This window comes from Caloenas nicobarica, chromosome Z (genome assembly GCF_036013445.1).
Source record: "Caloenas nicobarica isolate bCalNic1 chromosome Z, bCalNic1.hap1, whole genome shotgun sequence".
In the NCBI taxonomy this organism is placed as follows: Eukaryota; Metazoa; Chordata; class Aves; order Columbiformes; family Columbidae; genus Caloenas; species Caloenas nicobarica.
Window position 1 is genome coordinate 86,317,758 of NC_088284.1, and position 26,599 is coordinate 86,344,356.

The 26,599-nt window shown below is 38.1% G+C and overlaps 1 long non-coding RNA gene across 1 annotated transcript in view; it reads right to left on the bottom strand.

Annotated features, from left to right (window-relative positions):
* LOC136002586 (uncharacterized) overlaps positions 1-26,599 on the bottom strand; it is a 61,229-nt gene that overhangs the window by 14,475 nt on the left and 20,155 nt on the right. The window contains exon 2 of the long non-coding RNA XR_010607926.1: positions 15,125-15,238. This is a non-coding gene — a long non-coding RNA (uncharacterized LOC136002586). The remainder of the gene's footprint in view (positions 1-15,124; positions 15,239-26,599) is intronic.

Genomic DNA, 26,599 nt, shown 5'->3' on the forward strand with positions numbered 1-26,599 from the left:
TAGATTTTATTCTAATTTGTTTGATTTTCATATCATCAAATCTACAACAGTATTTAAAAATCACGGGTATGGTAGCCCTGCTACAAGTGTCTCTACAGCCCCATGCATTTGAGTAATAAGCAGTGAAAAGCCCCGAGAGGACAGATATTTCCATTTCATTGTCCCCTTCAGTATCATCCCATCTCTGAATATAGGTGCTTGCTACTTGACTACGCAAGGAAATGATTAAATATGTATGGCTGGATTTTTGAATATACAAATTAGGTATTGCAGAAAGTTGTGCTACTTTTGCATGCAAGTTGAAAAATGAAAGAAGGCAAGGAATCTATTTAGCAAAAACAGGCAAAAATGTCTGAAATACTTAAAATAAATGAACACAGGGATATTTTGTCAGAAAATCCAAAATTTCATCGCTGTGAACATGAATAAATGTAAGCAGGTTTGAATAAACAGAGATCTTTGAGACACAAGCACGATAGACTTTTTGATGGTAAAGAGTGAAAAAGGTTTCACAGCGTCATATATTTTGGTTTGTTTGCCGAACCTCACAGAGCAAAAACTTTCTATGGAGTTGAGAAGCAAACCAAAATATTCTTGCGTTGTTTTTTTTGCAAAGGCTGATTTCCATCAACACTCCATAAATAATATCTGTTTGAAAATGTACTGACTTAAGCATTTAATTTTGTGTCTTTTTATGCAAATGTTGAAGACTGCACGTATTGGAAAAAGTAGCATACCTATTTCACTTTGATACATCCTAAATTGAACGATGGATTTGAAAAGGAAGAAGGCAGGAAAATAAATATATAGCAAGGTGTAAAATGGAATGTATTTAATCATTAATATCCCTGACAATCAGGAAAATATGTAGTCTAACTTGACACTTGTGATTTGTAAGAAGGGATACGGAGGATACAGACCATTCTCATACGGTTTTGGCTTGTGTTTAAATGCAATGCTCTCCCTATTCTGTCATAATAATCAGTGAATTTCTATTGATGAGGTCAACAGGGGATATATCAGTAAGTTTAAAAATGGACCTGATTTCCCAGTTCAGAGCAGGGTTAGAGAGGAAGGTATTCTGGTGTTTCCCCAGTAAGTTCTTTCATTTTATACCTGAAACACAAATTACAGCCAGCTAGCAGTCAAGCACATATTAAACCTTTGCCATACAATACCACATCTTTTCAAGCAGATGTCTGAAGGGAATATCTAGTATTTTTACCCTTATTTAAAGGCCAGCAATCAAAATCTTTATTGTACTAATTAAAGGAACCAACTACTATGCAGAAGATCTCCAGTTTCTTTTAAATAGATACTTCTGGGGGTTTGTCATTCACTTATAAACAGTGAATTGTTCTAGGGGTAGCTTTGGGCTAAACAGTTTGTCCTCAAAGTAGATTCTCAAAAGGGTCTGATGTTACTGTACTCTGCTCTCAATGAAGTTAAATGGGATTTTTTTTATGCTGACTTTTAGAGTTGAATTCAGGAAAGGCTAATTACTTCTGCGCAAGGAGGATTTTCTGATCAAATCGTCAGAACGAACCATCAGTACTTGGAAGGAATCCAATCCAGGCTGACTGCACCAGCTTCTGAAGAACATTTGGGAGGCAATTCCAGTGAATTAAGTCAATTTAAAAGAAACGAAGTATTAGGAAGGCACTGATGAGTGTGGTCAGATTAAAATGATGCAAAAGCTAAAAGTAGCTTCAAAGGATCATCCATGGCTAGATTCAGCGATCATTAATAAGCCATTTAATACACCATTACATAGCGGTCTAGACTAAATTGAGAGCGTTTACTAAGAGTTACCATGGGTTAGTATTGGACATATCACAGCTATTTCTTTTTACAAATGAGACTGTAAGTCATGAAAAACAGTTAAATACTATAGCTAAAATGTAGATGTTCTTCCACTTTAGTCACTGGCTGATTATGTAAGCGTATGTGTAGAGTCATTATTAAATAAATGATCAAAGTTTTGTGTCGGGTTATTACTGACATGTCAGTAGAGGCTAGTATCTCAGTTCTTGGTGGTATTTAAAAATCGACTGGACGAGGCACCCGGCAGAGGGTAACGCCAGGTTTTCCCCTGGTTTGAGCAGGACGTTGGACTGGGTGAGGTACGGAGGTCTATTCCGACCTCACTGATTTCAGAAGTCTCTCTGATTTTGATCATTCTGACTATACACTCATGAGGCTTGATGGAACTGCTTTAGAGGCACCTCTGTTAATAAAGATATTTCAGACAGCTCAAGACTTTTAACTAGCTCTATTTCTTCATGGTTTTATCTGCTGTTGGAGAAGAACTTGTATATCCAAAGGATGCTCTGGCCTTCTGTTTGAAAGGTCAGGAATAATAGATATATCTTTTAGACTATTGACATTTTAGAAAAAAAAATATATTTGGGCTCTTCACATGTGTACGTAACTTCCTCCAATGCCTATAGTGTGGTGGGTTTTTTTGTTGTAGTTGTTTGACTGTGAGAAGTGTGAGAGTGAATAGCTGGGAGAAGTTTTGTTTCGCTTTCATACTCTGCTATCCAGCGTCAAATTATAGTGGCTTTGGATGACATTTAAAATGGTGTGCAGGGGGGAAATATTGTAAAAGACGTCACATTGGAGGGGAAAAATAAAATTAAAAAAAAAAAAAAAAGAAATGAGGTCACTCTTAAAATATAAAATACTCTTTTCATTTAGGGAAAAAAACAAAATAATTTCAACATCTCAAAAGAAAATCATAGGCTGATTTTTCTTCTAACCAATGGAAACAATTCTAGGAGTTTAGCTGAACTGTTGAATCTATTCAGTTGCCCTAGATAATCTTGGCAAGTTCAGAGCATGCTCAAAAAACTTCATGGATTCCTGACACTTAGCTCTTCTGAGTTGAGGCTATGCCTTTAATAAACAAAAATCACTGTTATTTTGCATGTGGCATTAGAAACGAGAAATAAACCAACACAGAATACAATTAACTAACTGTAGTTTAATAATGGTTGGTGGTTTTTTTAGTGTGAAAAGTTTGAAACACTAACTGGAGGGTCTGAATGTTCAGACTGGTGAACTGCACATAATTTACATCGCAGAAAATAGGAAACCATGAAATCCTGAAAATTCTTCTTTAGACAAATGAATTCTTTCATCTTAAGTGGAACTAACTGTTTGAGGGCTGCAAGCAGCAGACAAGCTTACAGAGGCAGACTCCGCAGAAAAGCAGTTTTGTGACCTTGAAACGGCTTTCTTTGGGTTTTTGAGATTAAAAAAAAAAGTTTTAAATCCGGACTAAAAATCTGGATTGGCTACCTAGCTCTATTCGTGACTTCATATAGCTACTTTAACTTCTGGAAAACAGTGTTTCAGTACATCTGGAATATTTTACATGAAGTGGAAATGAAAAATACCTAATATTAAAAAAAAAAAAAATCCGGCCTGATCTAGTTTAGAAGCTAGTTTGTTTAAAGCACATTATTTCTATCTGACTCCCTAACCACTTCTATATTTTCATTTTGAGTTCTCCATTAATGTTTCTTATTTGTCTCTCTATTATTTGTAGCTCTAAAAATTTTGTTGGTGTAAATGGGAGTCTTATGTGATAAATGAAGTATTGCAGCAATCTGAGCAAGAAATTTCAGTGGAGTCTAAAGACAGAGTAATCTTTTTTATCTGTTCTTTGGCAGAGAAGGGAGTGATTGACGAGAAGCACAGTATATGAAAGAACGGTTAAAACACAGACACACTGGCATTATAATACAGCGTCTCATTGGGTGATGTGGGTGTTTTGACTACGTGGCTGCAGCAGGTCTGTAATTTAAGTGCCATTAATGGCAGAAAAAGCAAAAGCATGGAGACAGAAATACTGTAAGATCTCTGGGCCTGTACTTACAATGCAGATAAAATAGCCCTTTGAACTTGTGGTGCCAAATGTTGCCCAAAGTTACCATTCTTCCATGAGGAAAGCAGTTTTTGTTTTGGTGGGGTTTTGTTTCTTCCCCCCCTCCCAGCACAGACAGACATTTTCTGTTCAGATCGCTTGGCTCGTGTCACTGCAAAGGTCCCAGGCAACGGGAGGCTGCTGCTGGTTTTGCTTCACTCATGTCCCGTTCACGCATTCGGTACAGAACTCGCTATTGTGAAGAGTCATGACTATGTTTTCTTTGTGCTCGTTGGCTTTTGAATATGCTGCTTTATATTTTTACTGAAGTAGCACACAGAACTAATTCCACCAGAAGCTGTTGGTGTTGAGCCGTAACAGAGTTACACATAGTCCTGTGACCGCATCCCTGTTATAATATCACATTTGTTTCCACTCGGCTATTGTAACGTTCTCTGCCTTTTAGACTTGTCGTCCTTTCCCTTGCTCTCGTTTTTTCTTTTTCTTTCTTTACCCTCATTTGAAATTATAACTGACTTGGTTTTGCCTGTTGAACTTAGCTATGGGTAAGTGCGTGTTTCCGTACCCTCACAGAAGCCAAACGTTTCATGCACCTTAGTGTAACGTGTGCTGCAATTGTTTGCCAAGTTGGAGCGAGTCTTTCCAGAAGCGGTTCCTGATCTTTAAGAACCTTACAAAATGTGCGCAATATTTTAATTGTAAAGATTTTTTTTTTTAAGCATGTATTTGAAAAGAGGAGAAGAAATGCTGTGTAATTGAAACTTGTTTAAAGTGCTCTGCCATTTATAGCAGGAGACTGTTGTAATAGTTGCATTATTTCTTTACACTGATAGAATGCAAACAAAAGAATGAAGCCTTTGTAAATCGCACTTAGAGTTTTTTTTTTTCCTTTAAACTGGTTCTTTGTATATATCTCTGATACTATACCATGTACATACTAGGTATTTCTAGTTTTGGCTAAGTGCGTGGGATCCTTTCAAAATATTCACGCAGCGTTTACAGAGTTTAAATCCTGCTTCAGTGCTGTGAATAAATCAAAAATAAATAGTAATAGCAAGTAAAGGGGTAAATAGGGGGTTTAAGAAAAGTTCTCTTGATAGTACGAGCTTCATGTTCTAAATGTGGTGTGTGCATGTATGCATGTCTTCCCTCACTTGAAAATGAATCGTACCTAAAATTCTCTCCTGCAAAATGGATCTACTTTATATTGAAGGTAAAGAGAAGAGAAATAAAGCTGCTGCATTAATTTAGAGACTTTGGATCTTGGAAGAAGGTAATTATTGAGAATCGCCTTTATCTCGTATCTTTCATGTGTAGCTACTTCTTTTGAGCAGGGTCTTTCGAATCCGTGAAATGGCTTTCTACTGATCCTGTACATTCATATAACAGCTCAGGTTCTTCCAAAATCTAGTACTAGGAGGTGCAAAAAGAAATCTTACGACTGCTTTGACTTTAGAAGGAATCTTGATCAGAGCAGTCAATAAAATGTAACAAGGTACATTGGCCAAATGAAAGCAATTGTCTCTCTTAACGGCCTTTTGAATATTAGTCAAATAAGATTTCACTTAAATCACTATGCATGGCTGCTACAGTCTGTGATTTTTAGTTTTGGCAAGGGGCAAGCGTACTTCTTCAAACAAGTATTTAGTGGCTCTAAATGAAGTTTCTTTGTTGGGCAACCCAAGAATTTTAACTAGAAATTCTACCTATGAGTTATAAAATTCAGGTTAATTTTTCTCAAGTTCTAACGGCAAATGCAACAGATATAACTTTGGGTTATGTTGGGGAACTGCACCATTTCCAGCTTCTGTCTTGCAGAGATCCTTGTTTTCTTTCTTATTATTTGGAAGTGTCAAGAGTAAAATATAGAAATTCTGGGTCTTGGGGTATAAGAAAATCTGTCTTCCCTTTGTTTCCTCTTCCTGTATTTGTTGCTAGTTTCTTCTGTAACTGTCCTGCCAATTGACTAATACCTCATTTTTTGTTACAATTCGCCTTTCTGCTTGAGAGTACGACAGAAGTCACTCGAGCAGAAATGAGACTTGTATTTTCCATTCCTACTGTACATTTTTTTCCTTGCTATCTCAAAGGAATCATTACTTAGGAAATCCTTTGGCTTAGTGTGACTACACTCTTCTCAGTATGGCTTGTCACAGTGATTAAAGCAACTTACCGTGTACCTAGTATTGAAGAACACACTTGTTCAAACGGCTAGAGGCCTTTGACTCTGTGTGTTGAACTTTGCAAACTCAGCGTTTCGCACGCAGACTTGTGCGTCTCTGTCCACATATGGCACGTTTTATCGTGTCCTAGTCACACAGATGTGCAACCTACAGGTGCGAATTTGGGGTAAACTTTTGCTTCTTTAGTTTCTATGATGCCTTCCTATGCAAGGTAAAAATGACAGGAAATGTCTTTCCTTTAAATGTAGAATTTACGTGTGTCAATTGCTGAAAGTGGTGTTGAAGGGGACTGTCTGCTTTTGAAATTCTTACAGACTTTTGAAAAATAATTACAGCTTTCTTAGCACTCTTGTCACAAAAGCTTGGCCTATCAGGCTACGAATTCTTTCTCCCTCTTGCCACCCATAGAAAACTAGAATTTACGTAGAGCTTAATCACCTGTGCTGGAATCTCCTTCAAGTTAGTGGAAGTGTTTGAAAGAATAGTAAAAGTCGTGGAGAGCTTAGGGCTGTTGTGACAGCTGCTTATAAACCACGTTGCTAACCACCCTCACAGGGTGAGGAGTCACAGAATTTGAAAGAAAGGCCTATTTTTTTAAAATATTATAGCTATAATCTTCAGGTCTTTTAATTGCAATATGTTCTAGTAGGAAATTTAGGGGAAGTGCCAGGAAAATCACCTTCCCACACTTACTTTGCCATAATATTCTTCATAATGCTCAAAGGGAAGGAGCATAAGTATCAGATGGTTTTTAAGAACAGAAGAAACTTTGAAATTAAAAATATTGAATAAGATATTTCAGAAATGATCATATATTTGCCCATATTAAGTTATTAATCTATTTGAAACTATCAGCTTGAATAGCACAGAAGCAGTGTTCTGATTTCTTTGTAAATTGTGCCCTCAAGATTGGAAAATATATAATTCATTAAGATGGACTGATATTGGTATCTTAACTGTAGTATTATTACTGATACTGCTTCAAAGACTCTGAATGGAAGAAGGATTTATGGTCTTTAAAGTAATATTGCATTTCCTGTTCTGTACTCTAAAAACTATTGTAACAGCATAATCAGCAGAAAAATTAGTCAGTTGCTGAAAGAAGTGGAAAAAATAAATATGAAGAAACCAAAATGCTCAAGGATTAACAATTTAGTTAAGAGCATTTGGAAATGATAGGATGGTTTGCATGTATTTCACACAGAACACACAGATAGTGTTTGAGTAGCATCTAGTGCTGGGGGAATCTGTGAAGCCAAATAAGCAGTAACGTAATATTTAGTGAGCCACAGTCCTGTGATTTACCTGCACAGAAAAGAAAAACCTGTAAAGATGTGCATGGATGTTGCAAAAAGCTAGAGAGGGCATGAGCGCCATTATGGTAAGAAGTTAATCTGACCTGGCTTCATTTACCTCATATGGATCAAGGTCGCAAGTTGTCACTTCCCTTCATATAACAGAGTTCGACCAAAGGGAAATTAGGGTTTTTTTCCTTGCACTTGTCTCCACAAAGTGTCCATAAGGAAAATATAAAACCAAAGCACAACTTGAGAGAAGTAATGGCTAGTGTTTTCCCAACCTCTTTTTTAAATAAGATCAGGACATAAGTTAGGGAAAAAACTCTTCTTATTGGATGGTTTGGTACTTAAGAAATAATTACTGAAATGAAAGGGAACTATTCCTCATGCTCAACTGGATTTTAAATATAAAGTGAACATGCATAATTTCTCCGTGTCGTACAAGCTTATTATGCACTTAGATAACTTTTTCCTAATAAATGCCTTGTATACAAACGGTTGTTACTTTTCTGCTAAAAGCCTTGAGCATATTCTGTACCAATTAAAACCCCGAGGAGAGCACAGGTCACTTCCTGGTGCAGCGGTGCAGCCCCAGCTGCCCTCAGGAGAGCACAATTCCAGATGTTCCCATTTTGCTCTATGGAGTGGTGCTGTAACTGTTGGACAGCAAGGATGTGATTTGGCTCCCTGAAAATGTTCTATCTATTGAAATACTTTCACTGTGGCTGTAGTGATGTGTATATACAGCATGAAGGAAGACATATTATGGACTGCAGTCTTTTAAAAGCATTCATATTGCTCAAGTGAGTGCAAGAAGTGCTTAGATTTGAGGATATAATAATGGCATTTCAAATCCCATGTAAGAGGGCAATTAGTATCTCAAGCTGCATGTAAGGTAACCTAGCCAATGATTTGGACCTGCCATTCATAGAATCATTTAGGTTGGAGAAGACCTTCAAGAACATAGAGTCCAAGAGTTAATTTAACACTGCCGAGTCCTTAAGCAGCATGTCTACACATCTTTTAAGCACCTCCAGGGATGGTGACTCAACCGCTTCCCTGGGCAGCCTGTTCTAGTGCATGATATAAACCTTTCGGTGAAGAAATTTTTCCTAGTATTCAATTTAAACCTCACCTGGTGCAACTTGCGGCCATTCTCCCTTGTCCTATCACTTGCTACTTGGGAGAAGAGGCCAACACCCTCCTCACTACAACTTCTTTTCAAGTAGTTGTAGAGAGCAATAAGGTCTCCCCTCAGCCTCCTCTTCTGCAACTAAAAAACCCCCAGTCCGCTCAGATGGTCCTTGTACAACTCGTTCTCTAGACCCCTCACCATGCTACTTGCATGATTACAGTGTGTATATAGAGGGGAAGAAGAAAAACCCATCTATGGAAGTGCTTCTAGGTGTTCATCTCTGGTGTTTCTCCCACTGTTTCATAGGGCTGTTTTTACAGGACACTAAAAGCTTAATAAAGCTTGGATTCAGTAAAAACAAAGAATGGGAGAAGAAGTTCAGTTGTGTTTTTTCTCATCTTTGTGGTATTGTTTCAGAATAAGTTCTGCTTGGCTGTGGGAGAAACAGAATGTGTGGGGGTCCCTGTAACCAGCCCCCTCTTTCTCCTTAGTGCGGTGGAATGGCCGCATCTCACGTTGTCCTTGGGCAGCTACAGGAATCTCTCCAGAATCGTATAATGTAAGCTGTGCTTAAAAGGAGGATGCTGGGGGAAAAAAAAAAAATCATTGAACAACAAAGAAATAAGTGAGTTAGCTTCCACTAGCTGATGTGAGACTCCTTCAGAGTAGAAAGAATACCAAATGGGGCTGTGCATTGTGTAATATTGAAATTATAGGCTGGCCCAGTGTTTTTCTTCCACACAGCAAACTTCTGAGGCTTGTGGTCTTCCGTAAAATGCAAACTTGAGAGAAAGCGATCCTGTCGCAACCATTACTAATACAAAGAAGTGTCCTAAGAAAATTGCTATTCACAAGAATAACAACAGATTAGACTGTATTTAACTAAGCAGTAGAACTGATATGTTTCCATTTAAAAAAGAAGAAAAAAAAAAGAAGTAACAAAAATGAAGGCAAAACACCTAACAACGGCCTGAAGGAAAAGCCCCTTTGTTAGTGTTCAAGCACCAGAAAATACTTGGCCTGTTTTGAACAGCAGTGTTTTTATAACATGCTTTTGTTGGATCGCAATCTTGTCTCTCTCTTCTCTGTTTGATCTAAAAGTCCAACTGTGTTAATTTAACAAATTAATGTAATGCATTAATCTTGTAATATGATTAAAGGTATTACGAGAACTTTCTATAAAGAATGTTTTTTTCCTCATTCTGTTAGGAATTTTTGCCTGCAATTGCAGATGTATACAAAACTGTAACTGTATCTGGTTGAAAATTTAATCTATTTTTTTTTTTTCCCCGTGGGGAAAACGCAAGTTGTTTTGAAGAAATATGTTTTTCAATGGACATTTTTCCTGGGAAGGCGTTTTGCATGAGAAGAATAAAAAATACCCCTTGCTGCCCCAGAATGGTTGATAGCGTGGTGGTTTTGGTGTGTCTCCAGAATGTCATAGCTCTGTTGTTGTTGGAGAAGGGCCTGGAAACCTGGGTTTCCAATGCTCTGTGTGATAGTCTTAATGATTGGACTACTATTTATCTGGAAAGCGATCATGCTGCCTGGTTTTTCTCCTCATCTCTCCTTTGCTATGACCTCCTTTCCCCAAAAGAAAATTAAAATAATTTGGACAGGCTTCTCTTTAGTCTAACACAGAAAAAAAAAATCAGAATCTATTTTTATCTGAGAAAGATATTGTTTTCTAATCAGTCTTAACAGTAATGCATCAATCTGTTGTTCATGTTGTATAGTAAAGAACATAATGATATAGAGTTTGCCTTTAGCAGTGAAGTGGAACTGTCCATGTACGGAGAGAAAGGTGCTGTAGCTGTGGCTGAAGAGCTCTGGAGCAATGGAAAATTATTGCATTTATTTCACTGAGTCTTGCAAAGAAGCATCTTGCTGTCTGCGCACTTGTGTACGTACTTAATATTTTGCTTTATTTATGCATAGTGAAAGCTAGAACTAATGTTGACAGTGTGAGGGCTGCTTTAAAAAAATACAAAACCAAAAAAAAACCCCAAAAACAACAACAACAAAAAATCACCAAAAACCACAACACACACACAAAAAATGGGGAAAAAGAAACCCCCTTCATAAAGCCAAAGTGACTCTTTATGGGATAATAAAAAATAATCAGTCTGACTCTCTCTTCCATTCATACAAAACCATGCAAAACCTTAGCATAATTTTATTGTTGACTATTATGGCATCTCTTTTGAAGAACAAATTCTAACTGAAATCAGTAAAGTGTCTTTCAAAAAGTTCTGCATGGATGCTAAGATATTGCAGATTATTTTTTATGTACTTGAACACAGGTATGTCTTTTTTTTTTTTTTTTTTAAATCTTCTATCAGTGTGGAAGGAAAGGTGATGGTCGCATCATGGTCCCATAGGATGCACCTCATTTTTAGTACTTGTTTTAACGTTCATCACTGAAATAAGTTTTTGGGTGTGCTTCTGAATCATTACTTTGCAAAAAGAAACAGACATTGCCCTACACCTCCAGATGGTTTTCCACCTTGTTTAAAGATTGGTGCTGTTCTCCTTCATTCTTTAGAAAATATCATTTTTAATTAGACTCTTCTTTCCAGATAGATGCTCTTCATTTTTAATTGAAGGGAACACGAGGAGGTAGAATTGGGGTATATTTGATCTCTTTGAAATATTTCGGTCGGTCTTTAAAAACTCACAGGGCTGTAACTTTCTCTTGAAAGGCTGCTGTGACATTCAGATATTTCTTGGCTGGACTTGAAAGTATGCTTTGGATACTGTTTAGAAAAATCTAGTGCCCCGTAAGTGCAATACACAATAAAAGGAAGTAATGCTCACAACCTTTTGTGTATGGATTGCTGCAGACTGCTTTTTCTCTTAATGCTTGCCGTTGGCTGACCTGGGGAAAAGGCAGTTTCTACATTTTATTCCAGTTGTCTACGTGAAATTCTTCATTTTGGGTCCTTTTTGGTTTTGCTTTGACCTGCTTTTATAGTCCTTAGTGGCGGCTGTTTAACATGTGTGCAGTGAACAGCTGCACTGCTGACTTCCTGCAGATGTTGGGAGCCAGTGTGAGTTTGTAACTGCCTCTGTGATGTTCCGTCACGGAAGCCTTGATTTAGGAAAAAGAAATCATATTCTCTCATGGATGTCTTCAAATGTCCTGATCTAGAAAAAACCAGCGTGGTATTTTCTGGCACTCTCTGTACTGAGCTGTTTGGGATGGTTTTCTTCTGTGGCTCCTAAACGCATCAGATAAAGTCTGGAGCCGTCCAGTAACTGCATGTTCCGAGTTCCTTTTCATATCTACAGCGATCCTGTTAATGTTACCTCTTTTAAAGCTCTTTGTTAGCAAATATCATCAGATAAAAGGCTATGTACTCTGGATTTCTGCTCTGTAAAAGTCCATTAAGTAAACACAGTGTTACCAGCTGACTTCTGAGCCTAGTTTTACTGAGAGTTTTAGTGGGCTGTTAACAGTTACGTGGCTTTTTTTATTTCCTGATTTGAAAGGCAATTTTGCTTATCAGATCACCTCTGTTTTCCCGATTCCTTCATGTACGAACTTGCCCAAAAGAAGAGCCATCTCTAACTATATCTTCTGTATTGTGAGTTCAAAATACGCATTAATCTGAAAATAATTTTAGAAAGTGTTGAAATAGTGACCACGGCACTACTATTTTGTAGCTGTACTTTAGTATAAGAATTTCCTATATTTAAGATTCCTAATTGAATTTCTTTTCAAGAGACATTTCAGAAAGACAACCCTTAAACAGACCTGTATCAGTGTGCTTATAGGGGAGCTTAGCTGGTGATTAGGGCTGCACGTGGAGCGGGGAGTTAAACTGGAGTGGCAATCCTTCATATGGAGGCACTATGCAGTTGTTTGCAGGGCCTGACATCTTTGTATAGGTTTCAGTTGGGTTTGATGTTCTAGCTCTGGAAAAGCATTTTCTGTGGCATGTGCTAGTCTTTCTCGTTTCCCCCATCTCTACCATCAAATCCCTGTATCATAGATATACGTGCCTAATGTTGCCAAGTTTGAGTCAAAAACGTAATCAGTGCTGTACACAGATTTTTTAGAAACTGAGATTGAAAAGGAAATAAATAGCCAAATCAGCACTGCTGGTCAAGAGTTGCAATGGGGTGTTTTCCAGGGGAAAGAATAGTCACAGTAAAGCCAGGACTCATTGATCCTGTTCTCTGTGCTGGTGCACAGCATTGTCTTTTTGTCCTTTCCTTATGCCCCTCCAAAATACCTTGGCTGCAGGCCCCTCCACTTTGGGGGGAATTCAATATACAAAGATTGAATCTTCACTCTTTAAAAGTAACTTTCTAGCTCTTTTCCTTCCTAGGATAGAATGGAAACCATAAACTAGTGGTAAATGTCAACTAACTGCTAGACTTGAAAGAACCAGCAGCTGGCTTCTGCTTATGCAGCAGAGAAACTGTGTGGGAGGGGATGTAAAGAACCTCCTCAAATACCCACTCCAACAGTGCGGGGGGGTGGGGAGAGACTGTGCTGAATATGGGTTTTAACCTTTAGAATTCTTCTGCTGTTCTCTCATTCATAGACTTGTATGAAAATGCAAAATAGCAATTGGTTTGTTTCAGGTAGAGGCATCAGACAAAGGCCCCATGACACCTAAAATAAATTTCTGATAAGAAATGGGGCACTTAATTTGTCTGTGTCAATTTTGTGTCTGTTAAAGATTTGTTACGAATCTCATAAACGTTTTTTGAAATGTGTTTAATGAATAATTGCTTTCAAAGAGCTTGAGTGTGCCTCAAATCGGGTGCAATGTTTCAATGCAGCAACGTTATTAACATCGTTAGAGTAGTATTGAAATGGCAGCTCTTAAAAAATGCATCTACCACAAATCTGAAATGATGGGTTTGTTTTGAGTACAAATAAACAGAGGGGAAATAGATTGGGTGATATTCATTCATCTGATGTATAAACTGAGATCAAAAATAGTTCACAGATTTATGTTAATATAAATTGAGACAAATTCTAGGTTGGCAATGCTGTTTGACCTAAAAGCTGTCTAAGCAAAGCAACTAATGTTTCTTCTACTCCTAATAGGAAGTCCATACCTGCTGTCAAAGAAGACACAGGGTTGTTTTGCAGGGCGGTGGTGTGGTTTGTTGTTGTTTGGGTTTTTAATAACTTATTTTTGCAACAATTGGTAGATCCTTCATCACATCCGATATAGAAAACAATATATAGCCTCAGTTCATGGCACGGTGATTTTTAGCTTATTGTAAAAAGGTTCAGAGGAAACAGACTAGAAACTGAAAAGTTTTTTGTCTGAAAATAGTCAATTACAAGACACCTAACTAATGTATCTGAAAAATGTGGTGGCCCTCTCTCTGGTTTTTAATTGACAAACTTTCTGTATCTGGATACTGATTTTACTGGGCCGATGAAACTGCTTTCAAGGAATAGTAAATATTGTTCAGTATGGGAAGATTGTTTTTACACGGTTGAGGAACAACTCCCAAATGCCTCCCCTCCACAAAAAAAAAGAAAAAAAAGTAGAACTCTGCAACTCTGTTGTTTCACCTGCTCTTCTTTTAGAAGCGTCCTTTCTTGTTTGCTGACAGCTCCCACTACGGAGCACTTGTCCCCAGTCCTGGGAATTGCTGTTAACTCCCCAAGATGGGGGTGGGAAATTAGAACTGGTGAGCAAGGGCTGGAAGGGTACCAGCTGGAGGATATTTGTGACGGATAAGAATAACAGGAAGAGAGAGGAAAAAAAGAAACGGTCAGCACTTCTGCCTTTTTAAAAGTGAGGTGCAGATGACTTGCTGTTATGTTTTTGCAATGTCTTGTTTCCAGACTGCTGGCTTAGTCAGCCACATCTTTAATTTGCCCAGTCTATAACAACTGCTTCTGTTGCTACCACAGAAAGAGAAATTATAGTTTCCAAGCCTTCATTTCATCCCTCTTACCTATAATCCTCAAGTTCCAGTCTGTCTGACCACTTGACTAGGGTTTTTTAATTAGCAGATCTTTTTGGGCGCCTTTAAATATGTTTTGCTTATACAGAAACACTAAATAGCCTTGGAAACTCTTGATGAGATGAAAAACATCCTGCTGGGAGTCTAAAATGGCACATAGTGCCTAGAATAATGATTTCTATAATTGAGATTTTCATGTGCTGTATTAGGAGGCATCATTTACCTGAGGTCCTGTTCTTAGGAAAATAAAAATGCTTAGCCATTTAAAAACTCATCTGTTTAGTTCAGTCTCTACACTGTGGTGGTGTTTATTCTGAAGAAGGCTTATGGGCTTGGCATGAAAGACACAAAAAACCTGAGTTGAAAACTACCGTTCAAATATTTCTGTGCAATCTGTGGTTCGGATATACTTATTTGATTTGCCCAAATGAGGCAGGCGGAGTTTCATAATGATCTTTTCCTTGTACCTAAGACCACTGTGCTGCCTGATCATTTGGCTGAGGTGGCACATTGTTAATGAAGTGCTAATAAGCAACATAATTTGGGAAGGTATACTCTTCTGTAGAAGGTAATAGCTTTCAGCATTGCAGACATCTTAATGTAATCGAATAAACCAGCTTATTTTAATCAATTACTAATTGTATGGCACAACCAGCTAATGTCTGGGAGGTACCTTGGAGACCCGATAACATGTTTCGTCGACTTCTGGGTAACCGACACAGAAGATGTTGGTCAAATTGCCCTCCGTTCACTTCATTTGCTGGTCTGCAGCTCTGTGGTGATTTGTCTAGAAGACAAAGAAATAAAAGATTTTGTGTCATAGCTTCGTATATGCTCAGTAGATCAGCCAATAATTGGTCTTGACATTACCCAAGGAAAAATTGCTACTGTCACTGTAGAGGTCTGAGTGGTTTTGTACTAATTCTTTCATTTGGATTTTTCAGGTGAAATATGTTGTACTTCAAGCTAGCTCTGAGTGCAATTAGATTATTCAGAATATTAAACTGAGACACAATACTGTGAATAAGCCTTATATTTTCAATAATTTAAACTTCATAAATACATATGTCTGTGGTATTTTGTTTCATGCCGTTCTGGTTTGCTGTTCTTGTGAGATTATTCAGACATATAAAACAATAAAAATTTGCCAGAAAATGAGCTCTAGGCTTACTTTCAGTGCTGCAGATAAGTGTTGATAAGATCCTTCCCTGAAAACTCAAATATTAAACCTGTGTGCATCAGTCTCTTTCTGTAGTGTAGCTTTGAACTAATTTTCTGTCTTAAAGAAAAACAATCCCATTTAATTACCCAAATATGAGTCTTAGGTAATAGTTTGTTCCCTATTGGTACCATGCATCAATCCTGATGAAATCTGCAAAAATCCTGCAGTTTTTCAATAGCTCTCAAAATTGTTCCATCCTTAGCCTGCAATGTCCAAAGGCACTCGAGGAACTACATAAATGACCATGCCCTGTCCCTGAGGTGCAGTGAGTTAGGTGATGGGATTCCCAAAGCCTTCGAAATTCTTGGCAGTTGAGATTGAAAATGCCAGGGCTCAAGTAACAAATATTTGAGCCCCTTGTTTTAAAACCACTTTATTAAAAAGTATTCATCTGAATAAGCTTAGTACCGAGTAAGTATGGTATATTCAATCTAAAAAGAAATATTTTCAAATCTATACTATTCAGTGGTCTAATGATTACTTTTCAAAGAACTCTTGGTCTGCAAAATACTGTAATTACACAACATATGCTTAAAAAGAATGATCCGTAGTTGTAATTTTCATGCAGTTTCATGGAAGACATTTTGAGAATTTCGGGTCCATCTCATTCACACAGAATCACAGAATGTTAGGAATTGGAAGGGACCTCAAAAGATCATCTAGTCCAATCCCCCTGCCAAAGCAGGAAGATCTAGATGAGGCTGCACAGGAAGGTGTCCAGGCGGGTTTTGAATATCTCAAGGAGACTCCACAACCTCCCTGGGCAGCCTGTTCCAGGCTCTGTCACCCTCACTGTGAAGAAATTTCTTCTCATATTTAAGTGGAACCTCCTGTGTTGCAGTTTGTACCCATTGTCCCTTGTCCTATCATTGGTTGTCACCGAGAAGAGCCTGGCTCCATCCTCCTGACACTCACTCTTTATATATTTATAAACATTGATGAGGTCACCCCTCAGTCTCCTCTTCTCCAAGCTAAAAAGACCCAGCTCCCTCAGCCTTTCCTCATAAGGGAGATGCTCCACTCCCTTCATCATCTTCGTTGCCCTGCGCTGGACTCTCTCCAGCAGTTCCCTGTCCTTCTGGAACTGAGGGGCCCAGAACTGGACACAATATTCCAGATGAGGTCTCACCAGGGCAGAGTAGAGGGGAAGGAGAACCTCTCTCGACCTACTAACCACCCCCCTTCTAATCCACCCCAGGATGCCATTGGCCTTCTTGGCCGCAAGGGCACTGTGCTGGCTCATGGTCATCCTGCTGTCCACCAGGACCCCCAGGTCCCTTTCCCCTACACTGCTCTCTAATAGGTCATTCCCCAACTTACACTGGAACCTGGGGTTGTTCCTGCCCAGATGCAAGACTCTACACTTTATCTTGTTATATCTCATTAAATTTCTCCCCGCTCAACTCTGCAGCCTGTCCAGGTCTCTGGATGGCAGCACAGCCTCTGGTGTGTCAGCCACTCTTCCCAGTTTGCTATCATCAGCAAACTTGTTGATAGTGCACTCAATTCCCTCATCCAAGTCATTGATGAATATATTGAATAATACTGGTCCTAGTACCAACCCTTGAAGGACTCCACTAGATACAGGCCTCAACTAGACTCTGCCCCATTGACCACGACTCTCTGGCTTCTTTCCTTCAGCTATACCTTCTCCATTATGATTAATAGAGGAACATGTAAATTTGAATTCTTCGAATAGCTTTGAAAAATCTCACATTTGTTATTTGTCTGTTTTATAGGACATGAAAAAAAAAACCCTGACATCCCTCAGGGAATTAAAGCACAGGGCTTTAATTACATAATGTCCATTAACGCTAATAAATTTAATGCTAAAGACCTATGCTGTACCCGTGCCAACTAAAACATAAGTCTCCTTCCTTTTCAAATCTGGTGCCTGGACATGCGGTCATTAAAATGTAGTTGGTTGCAACGACAGGCATTAGACAAAGATGCAAGATTTCATTTTGACTTTCAAGAGCTTTTATAGGTTGAAATAATTCTAGGGTTTGATCTTGAAGTAATCTTTAAAAGCATTCAAATAGGGATAGTTTTAGCTGAGTGAGGGAACAGGCCACTATATATGTGAAATAAAGTGACAATATTTTTCAACTTCTATAATCTGATATGACTTGAGTTTTCTCTCAAAAGATTGCTTTGTAATGTTAGCCTGAAGAATGAGTTTACCAGCTGTATAAGAGAAAGCATGTTTGTAACTCTTTACTCACAAATCCTGTTTCTTATTTCATTCTCTGCTCTGTATCTATCACCTAGTCAGTAACTGCAGACCTTTTATTTTTTTATTATTATTATTTTTAAATATAGCTGTACTGTTAGTCCTTCCAGAGTTTGATTCCAGAACTAAGTCTTCTCTTGCAGTGTTTCTGGAAATCAGACAATCAAATCACTCTTGATCTATGTGTTGAAGTGCAGCAGTTCTGCTTTCTATGGATGGAGTACAGGAGAAGGTTGGGATTCACTTTATAAAAATTGGAAGAAAAAAAAAAGTATCAGTAAGAGGATCAAATTGGTAGATGTGGACTTTTTTCACATCTCTGTAGTGAGCCAACATTTAGTATCCCTTTATGCTAACAAAACAAAAATGTGATAGCGGTTTGGTCTGGTTGAGAATGGAGACCAAATGGGGATAGCTGTGCATGAGGAGGATGGCCTTTTATCAGAGCAGATGAGAGGATTTTGTGGCAGCAGGAACATGAGATGAGGAGAGGCTGAGCGATAGCTGCATGGTAAAACACCTAAAAAGAGCAAAAAGCATTTAGATACTGTCTGGCTATGAAGACTTAAAAAATGTTTAGTCTTAGCAAGTAGGAGGATAGTGGGATCAGACAAAGGAAGGTGAAGAAATTTAATGAAATATAAATTTAATGAAAAAGTAAACTTGTAACTGAATGTATAATATTCAATGTTCTTGTGTTCCCTGTCCTTCACATCAGATGTAATAAGGAGAACAAGGTTGTTTCTCAGCACATTCTTTGGGTTTTTTCTTATATTGCTCTTGACTACCCCAATCCCCGTATAGTGACGATCAGTGTTGATCTCCTGACGTGCTTTTAGTAGTTACTCAAAGGATTGCCAGCCCTTTCTTTCTGAAGCCCATCATCCGAGCAGGCTCCAGGAGCAGACAGAAGGGAAGGGCGAGGGCTGGGAGGCAGCACGTGTGCTCGGAGGGAGACCCGTGCCGTGGCCTGGGGAGCTGCCTCGCTGCTCTGCCTCCCCGCCGTGCTCTCCTCCTCGAGAGAGAGCTCTCGGCACTTGTGTTTTATCCTCAATTGCAAAACTGTTAATTCAGGGCATCGATCACATTTTTAGTATTTTTGTTACGTAATGTTTCTTATGTCTTTTATACTGCATTAGTGTTTCTGCTGAAAGACTTTGGCTGAATTAGAGTGGCTCTGCCACCACGTACGTGGAAACAGCCTCACATAAGAGAAAAAAGGGCTATTATAAAGGAGAGAGTTTGTAAGAATGCTGTATATTGATGAGCGTTTTGAAAACCTTACTGATGACTAAGCCTCCGCTTTACACCTCTACTTCCCAATTCCCAGTCTGGTGGGAGCTCATGTTATTTTTAACAGCAGCTACTTTTGCCACTGAGTCCCAAGGGATTGCAATCACTCTAAATAGCTCATATTTTTTAATCTTATATGCTGTTGTTGTAAATATCCTTTTTTATTTTTAAATTAATGAGAAACTTGGATCGTCTCAAATCTTTCCACAATCAGTTTCACTTTTTCCCGATTTTCTGACCAGTTGCAAAGAGAAATCATGTTCTTGCTTTTCCTTCCACTTTGCTCGCCTGCATTCACCTCGCTCCTGCTCTCCCTGCTCTCACAGGCAGACCCGTTCCAGCTCAGTGATGGGTGCCAGTCACGATAACATAACAAGCCAAAAGTAGTAAACTTGCTCTGAAAAGCTTCAAACTTGGAAGTGCTTAGGTGCCAGGGTTTTAAACTCATTGCAACTTTATTAATGACACCCTGGGGGAAGAATCTTCTAATAGTAAACACATTCAAACAGATTTGAGCTGAAAAAGCTGGGTTTACTTTGCTTTGGTTGCATGCGTACTACAGCATTATCAGGAGATGATTTAGAGCAACAGTGGTGAACTCTTAGCATGGATCGTGTTGAACTGAAGGTTCTCTACGACTGAAAATGTTTCTTCCAGCTTTATGGAAGCTTCCTCCCTCCCACCCCTTGTAGCACTTCGCAGTTTAAAAAGAGCCATATGTTAAACGGCATTTGTTGAGCTTACTGAATAATCAAATATGATTCCATTTTTTTCTTGAAACGTTCGTTCCTGCTCTGCTTTTGAAACAACACACGTGCTAGCATGCTATTCTTCTCCCTGGTAGTTTCTACATGAAATCTCTTTTCCCTGAGAAAATGGAATCTTTGTGTCTTTGTCTCCCCAGTAGCTTTCAGGCATGTTTTGGCAGGAGCTCCGGCTGTCGAGGCACTGGAGAGGAGGGGCCTTGCGCTCATTTGTCAGCTTCTCTTGCATCTGTAATTTTTGTCCACTCAGCAGTACTGGAGGGGCTTAGAAAAGGGGGAGAGCTCGTAGCTGTTGAAAGTTAAACTCTTGAAATAATTGCTGGACTGTAACAGTTCGGGAAAGGGGTGTGTGGGGGGAGAAACTACCAATGTTTCGGCTAAGCACAGCCTTAGGTTTAAGGTTTTAGCAGCTCTCCATTTGATGTAATTGCATGCCTTTCCCCCATGTACCTGTACAGCCAATGGTAACTGTGTTTATAGACTTGTTTATTGTGTGTTGATAAACTGGCTTTTTTAAACAGCGATGAAAGCTATTTCGCTGGCGTTCAAGACCTGGTTCTTTCCAATCAACAGCTTAATTTAAAACATTTCAAGTAATCTCTAACTTTTGTCCTAATCCTCTGCTGCAATCTTCCTTCTCAGGCCTTGTGCTTTCATCTCCTTGTGTAATGTAACCGAACAGAAATTCGTTGATTTTTTTCTTATTAGAGGACAGATCTCTTCATACTAAAGAAAGTATTTTTCGTCTTCAGCTTTTTATGGAATATTAATGTTGATCTCTCCTCTTCATTTCAGTAGGCTATTTAAGCTCGGGGCTCATACTGTGAGCTGTTAATTAATCAGTGTGACAGATGAAGAAAGTATCCAACTATGAAAGAAAACCTAACTTCGGTGACTAACAATAAGGATGGGAACCCGAGTGATTGAAAGGATTTCTTTTCTTTTGTGAATGTGTGATAAGGAGTCTTAAGCTGTTTGAGGTAACGATGTTTTTTTGCTCAGTTTGTGTCTCTGCACAAACATTAAAGGGCTCATCAATATTTGTCTTGAAAAGTCTAGACAGGAGTTAAAAGAACCTCTCCTGCAGTTTGAAGAGATCCTGTTTCCCATAATTAATAACAGGAAGCAAGTAAATAAGGCTTTACTGACAAATGAAACTGCAACAGTAACATGTACCCAGAAACATTAGCTCCTAGCTGAGAAATGTAGCTGAGGTCTGTTGGGTTTAGCATACAGGAAAAGATTGCTGTAGAAACGCATTAGAGCTTTGCTCAAGTCTAATTCGGTTATGCGATAGCAGTCTAAAAGTCCAAAAGTAACGATAATGCATTTTAGTTATTGAGAGTGATTCCTGACCTTTGTTTACATCTGTGTTATAGACCAAAAACTCTTCCCCCATCATTATTTGAAACTCTTTGAACTCAAAAGGAGGTTTTCGTGTTTACTTAAAAGCTACCAGAAAGCATTTCAGACATTTCCTGGAACAAACTGTATATATATATTTTAGGAAGATAAGAAATGAAAGGAAACTTGAGGAAAAGCTTTTCATTTTCTTCTTTTCTGAAGATAGTATTTTCCCTTCAAAGATACCTTTTCAGAAAGTAGTTGGAAAGCCCTTCCTCCCCCTCCTCAGATCCTCTTGTTAAAATCAGCTAAGCAGCAAAAGAGGAGGTAGATCCTCGTCTCTTCTGTACCAGTGTAAAACCAGAGCAGTGCTATTTATCTCACTGAGCTGTTAAGATCATTTCAGTAACTCCACATTGCGATGACAAAAATTCAGTCTTGCCCTTGCCTGCCATACTTATGACTGCCTTTGGTTTTTGGGCTACAAGGGAGGTAGGTTGAAGGGGGCGAAATAGGAAGAGGTGGTTAGGAGGGGGTGGTTGTTTTCCTGGGGAACAGCAATGACTGAATGCAGAATTCAGAAGCAGTGGAAAGCACATTTAAGTCCTGGTTTGTGCTGGACCTTAAGTCTGAGCTTGTTGAATCATGGGTTCATCATGGGCATGTCGACTATATGACATGACTGTGTAATATAGACTGCATGTCGTCTTAGTGGTCGCCTTGAAAAGTGAATTTGTTTCACTGATTCTTAGATACACGAGACAGTAAATTCCCGCTTTACCTGTTTAATTTACAGTTAACTACTATTTTTTTCTTCCCCTGTAGAACGCTCTGCAGCTTATCTACTAAAAATGACAAGATAGGCCAAAATAACTCTGTTTGTAGAGCTAATGTTTTTCCTTTTCTGTACATTTTAGAGGATTAACAGCCGTTGCTGTACAGGAGCGTGGCGATGCATACTAAATAGTCTGTCCATAAGGCATTTTGGAAGGAATTCAGTAAATTCAAAGAAGATATCCTGACATTGTATCCCATAACTTTGTTTATTTTTTCCACTGACTGTAGGTAGCACTATGAAAGCAAGAGACTATATCCAAAGAGAAGAAACAGTATTTACAATACCTTGTCAGGTTAAAACGTTTACCGTCAGATACACTTTTATCGTTCACTGATTAAATGAGAGATTTGAGCATTTCTACCTAACTTCAAGCGCAGGCCTTTTCTGTTTAACTCAATCAGATTATATATTTTCATAGTTCATAACTGGACTTCTGTTATTTTCTAAATGCATTTCCCTGCCCTGCTGAGTACTGAGCTCTGTCCCATTGAATCATGCGCACCAGTATCCAGCTAGACTTACAGCTCTTAAATGCGACAGTTTATGGAAAATGGTGCTACTTGACACAAGTGCTTGGGTTCTTACTGCAAATAAATATCTCGGATGTCACTTCAAATGACTATTGTAATAGGAAAAAGTCAGAAAGACAACTGACGAAGGTCTTCTTTCAGGGTAACTGTAAGTTATTACGTCGAGTTTTTTTGCTAGCTCAGAAATGTAATAACTAGTCGGTTCCTGAGAGACCCTTACAGCGCACAAGGTGCATTTTCTGTACTACAAACAGAAGTCACGTTACACAGCAAAGCTTTGAAGAAAATTGTGTGAATTTTTCACTTATTTGGGACCCTTGAAAATCAGGAGTTTATACGCTGCACGTGATAAATCTAGGGTTACAAATTTCTCTGATTAAAAATAAAACAATATACAAGTCTCTTTAACAAAAAATTTGAGTATCTTCAGTTGCATATCCCAAAGAGAATTTTACCTATGAAGCCTAAACTTTGTATTCAGCTTTTGATGTGTATTTCACATAACTAAGGAAGAAATTTTCATGTTTAGGGTACTTCTTTTAGAAAGAAAGGTGATCCATCAGTGGGCAGTTTGAATTCTCCGAATTGTTGGATTATACACTACTGGTATTTTGTGTACTGGTACATGGAGGTTAATGAAACACAGAGAGATTAACAAATCTAGTAAATAGTAGAATAGTGTAAAATAAGGTTACCGATATAGACCCAGTTTAATCTAAAAGATGCTAATATGAAAAACTACAGTCCTAACAGGACTGGCTATTGTTAGCAGAATTCTGTTATCTTAAACCTTATAGGTACATAGTTGCCAAATGAAACTCTCTTGATAACTAGTCGTTTCCAGGATATTATCTAGATTTCCCGTTTATTTTATGTGGCATTGGAAGTATATTCTTGTGCCTTTTTCCAAAAGGATGAAGGCTGGTTTTTACAGGGTATTATCCAAAGCCCACTCTGTTAAAGTTGTAAGGTTCAAAGTAACCGTAGGTACCCTGATAATATCACACCTTTTAACACCATTTTTCTTTTTATCCTCTAGGATTTTCAGTTACTTTGAGCATATTTTTCTTTGTGTGCATTTGTGATTAGACCTGATGCATTCCTTCCCCAGTATTTTAAAATATTTTCGATTGTCTAATTTATTCAAGGGCGAAGAGAAGTTTATTTCTGATTCAGTGGTAGGCTCTTTATATGAAACCTTCCTAGAATAAAAAGGAAGGAAAATGCATTTGCATTCAAGTTCAAATATTAAAGTTGCTAATTACATTCCAGACTATTATTTAAGTATTCTAAGGGTTTATTCTTATACTGCTTCACATTGGGGTAGGAACTGTTTTGCAAATCCCTTCAACTGAGAGAAGTTGGGAAGCTCTGCTTATTTCTTTCAAGCAAACCCCTAATTTTGGCACACAATTTTAAGAAGGTATTCCCATTCATCTTCCTTCTAAAGAAAATAACGACTGTATAGGTGAAAATACTGTAAATTACTGTGAACATGTGAAAGTAGATGCATAGAGATGGATTATGATTCTAAAGAATTTGCCTGCAATGTTGCTTTTACCACAACTAATATTGGCCAGCTCTTTGAAAGTTCACTGTACTGTGTGCAGGAGCAGTCCAGGCTGGCAGTAAGCAGTGCGAAAAAAAAGAAAAAAGTGTTCTGTTCTACCAGCAGGTAATAAAAACTGTGGATTGCCAACAGGATATATGAGATCAGGCATTTAATTTTCAAAGATTTTCACTTCAGAGGTTCGGTTAAAAATGTTTTAAACTCTCGGCTTCTTGATTATAGAATATGAAATGGAAGATATGTGCTAACGTTAAAAGATTTTTTTCAAAATTATTATTTTTGTGTAAAGTGGCCGACACAGGCTTCTGGCTCTCTGAAGTCTCTCCCTCTGTCATACAACCAAGAATGGGTTGACAAGGAGGGGCAATGCCCTGGGAGGCTTCGCTGTGCTCTCTCTACTGTGACAGTCAGTTGTAGTGTCAAAAAAGATGAGAGAGAAATGCCATTATTCCAAATGCTGATTCTGAAAGGAAAGACTTTTGCTTTACATACAACAATGATTTAAGAACAGAAGTAAAATTTCTTGCGATACCCATTTCAGCCATCAGAGACTCAAACTTACACGAACCACAGTCAATCGGAGGAGGCAGTACTCATGTAGTAAGAAGTTGCATCTTTTTTTGACAGCCCAGTAAGGGAACGCCTGCTGCTGTTATGTCTTGAGGCCCTATTTTAAGCTCAGACTCGTCAAATCAACGTGTATGATGTTCTTACTCCTTTAAACACAACTTCCTGTATTTTATTGAAAAGCCAAGAGATGGGAATATGTGATGATGAAACTGGTTTTTTGTTTGTTTGCTTAAAAGTTTTCATAAAGGTTTTTATAACTACCTTGGTTTGCTTCTGTCCAGGAGCATTATTTCTCCAAGGTAACCTAAACATAACGTGACCTGTTAAATAAGTGGATTTTTTTGTGTTTATAGTAAAGCATCTAGGAAGACAGGGTAAGGGTCAACAATATTTTCCTCTTCCACTGTGGTGGGTTGGTTTGTTTTTTGTTTGGTTTGGCTTTTTTGTTTGCTGTTGTTGTAATTAGCCAGCACTTTTATTTTTTTTTTTTTTTAATTTCTCATCTTTTATTAGCTTGTATACTTGACACAGATGTAGTAGAAGCCTTCATTGATGATACAAGAAGGGATTTTGACCCTTTTTTTTTTTTTGACCCTTTTTTTTGACCCTTTTTTTTTTTTTTTTTTTTTTTTTTTGCCAAGCTCTGTACGATACTTCTTCCTTCAGTAAAGTTAACACAGCAAGTGGGACTGGTATGGAAACTTGTTTCATGAGTACATTAATCAGACACTTCAACAAGAAATTTTGAATAAATAATTTTCTTTGCAGTGCGCCAAGTAATATTTTGGTGCACGTAGTGAGTCTTGCTCTGGGTAGTAGAGTATAGAATACCTTCATTTTACTAATTAAATTAGCACATATAGACATTACCATGTAAATGCTCCATGCCTTCAAGATAGGACATGAAATACTTTTCAACGGTTCTTCTCCATCTTGCTTAACTTGCAGAATTTAATTCTGCTCTTTCTCTGCAATTAAGTCAAAAAGGTGACAACCAAAAACTTATGGGGCAGACGTTTTTGTAAACTGAGTCTTGAATTGTTGAAAGAATTTGGCCTCTGGTTCTGTTCCATGTCGCTCCGATGATGGTGGCAGAACAGCGCACACCCTGGCAAATGTCACTGCCACTGCACATACTATAGTAGTGATGTTCGCTCATTGAAGTGGTTTAAACAGTTCATTTTAAGTATTTTAAATAGGAAAAAAAGCTTTGAATGATTCTGTATTATTCAAAAACCGTGTACCTCATGACACTGAGTTCTGACATTACTGAAGAGTTCTATGGCTGTAGACAAAATTTCTTTCTGCAAACACAAGTAGTTCTTAGTGAACTAAGACCTGCCCTGTATTCCTTTTGTTGCTTTATTTGATTTACTGTTAATAACTTTTTTCCTCTTAAATACATAATTATGTATCTTTTTAGTGATTATTTCTTTAAAACTCTTATACTGGTCCTTCTACCTTAAAATGCATACAGAAGCTTGTATAAAAATCCATGTAATAAAAACCAACCAACCAACCAACCAACCAAAACCCAACAAAACCAAACAAACACCTAGATTACTAGAATGATTTGAAGTATATAAAAAAGTAGAATGTATTCAAGTTATACTGACTTTTTTTTTCCCTAAAAAAATCCCCTGGAGACGTCTAACCTTCATGAAACGCCTATTAAATCGAATTTGAGGCCAGAAGAAATTTTAGTTAATCTCCACCTTTTAATCTTAAGCACAGTGTCATATGCTTGGCTTGCGCTTGATAGAGGAAGATATATATTTGTTAAA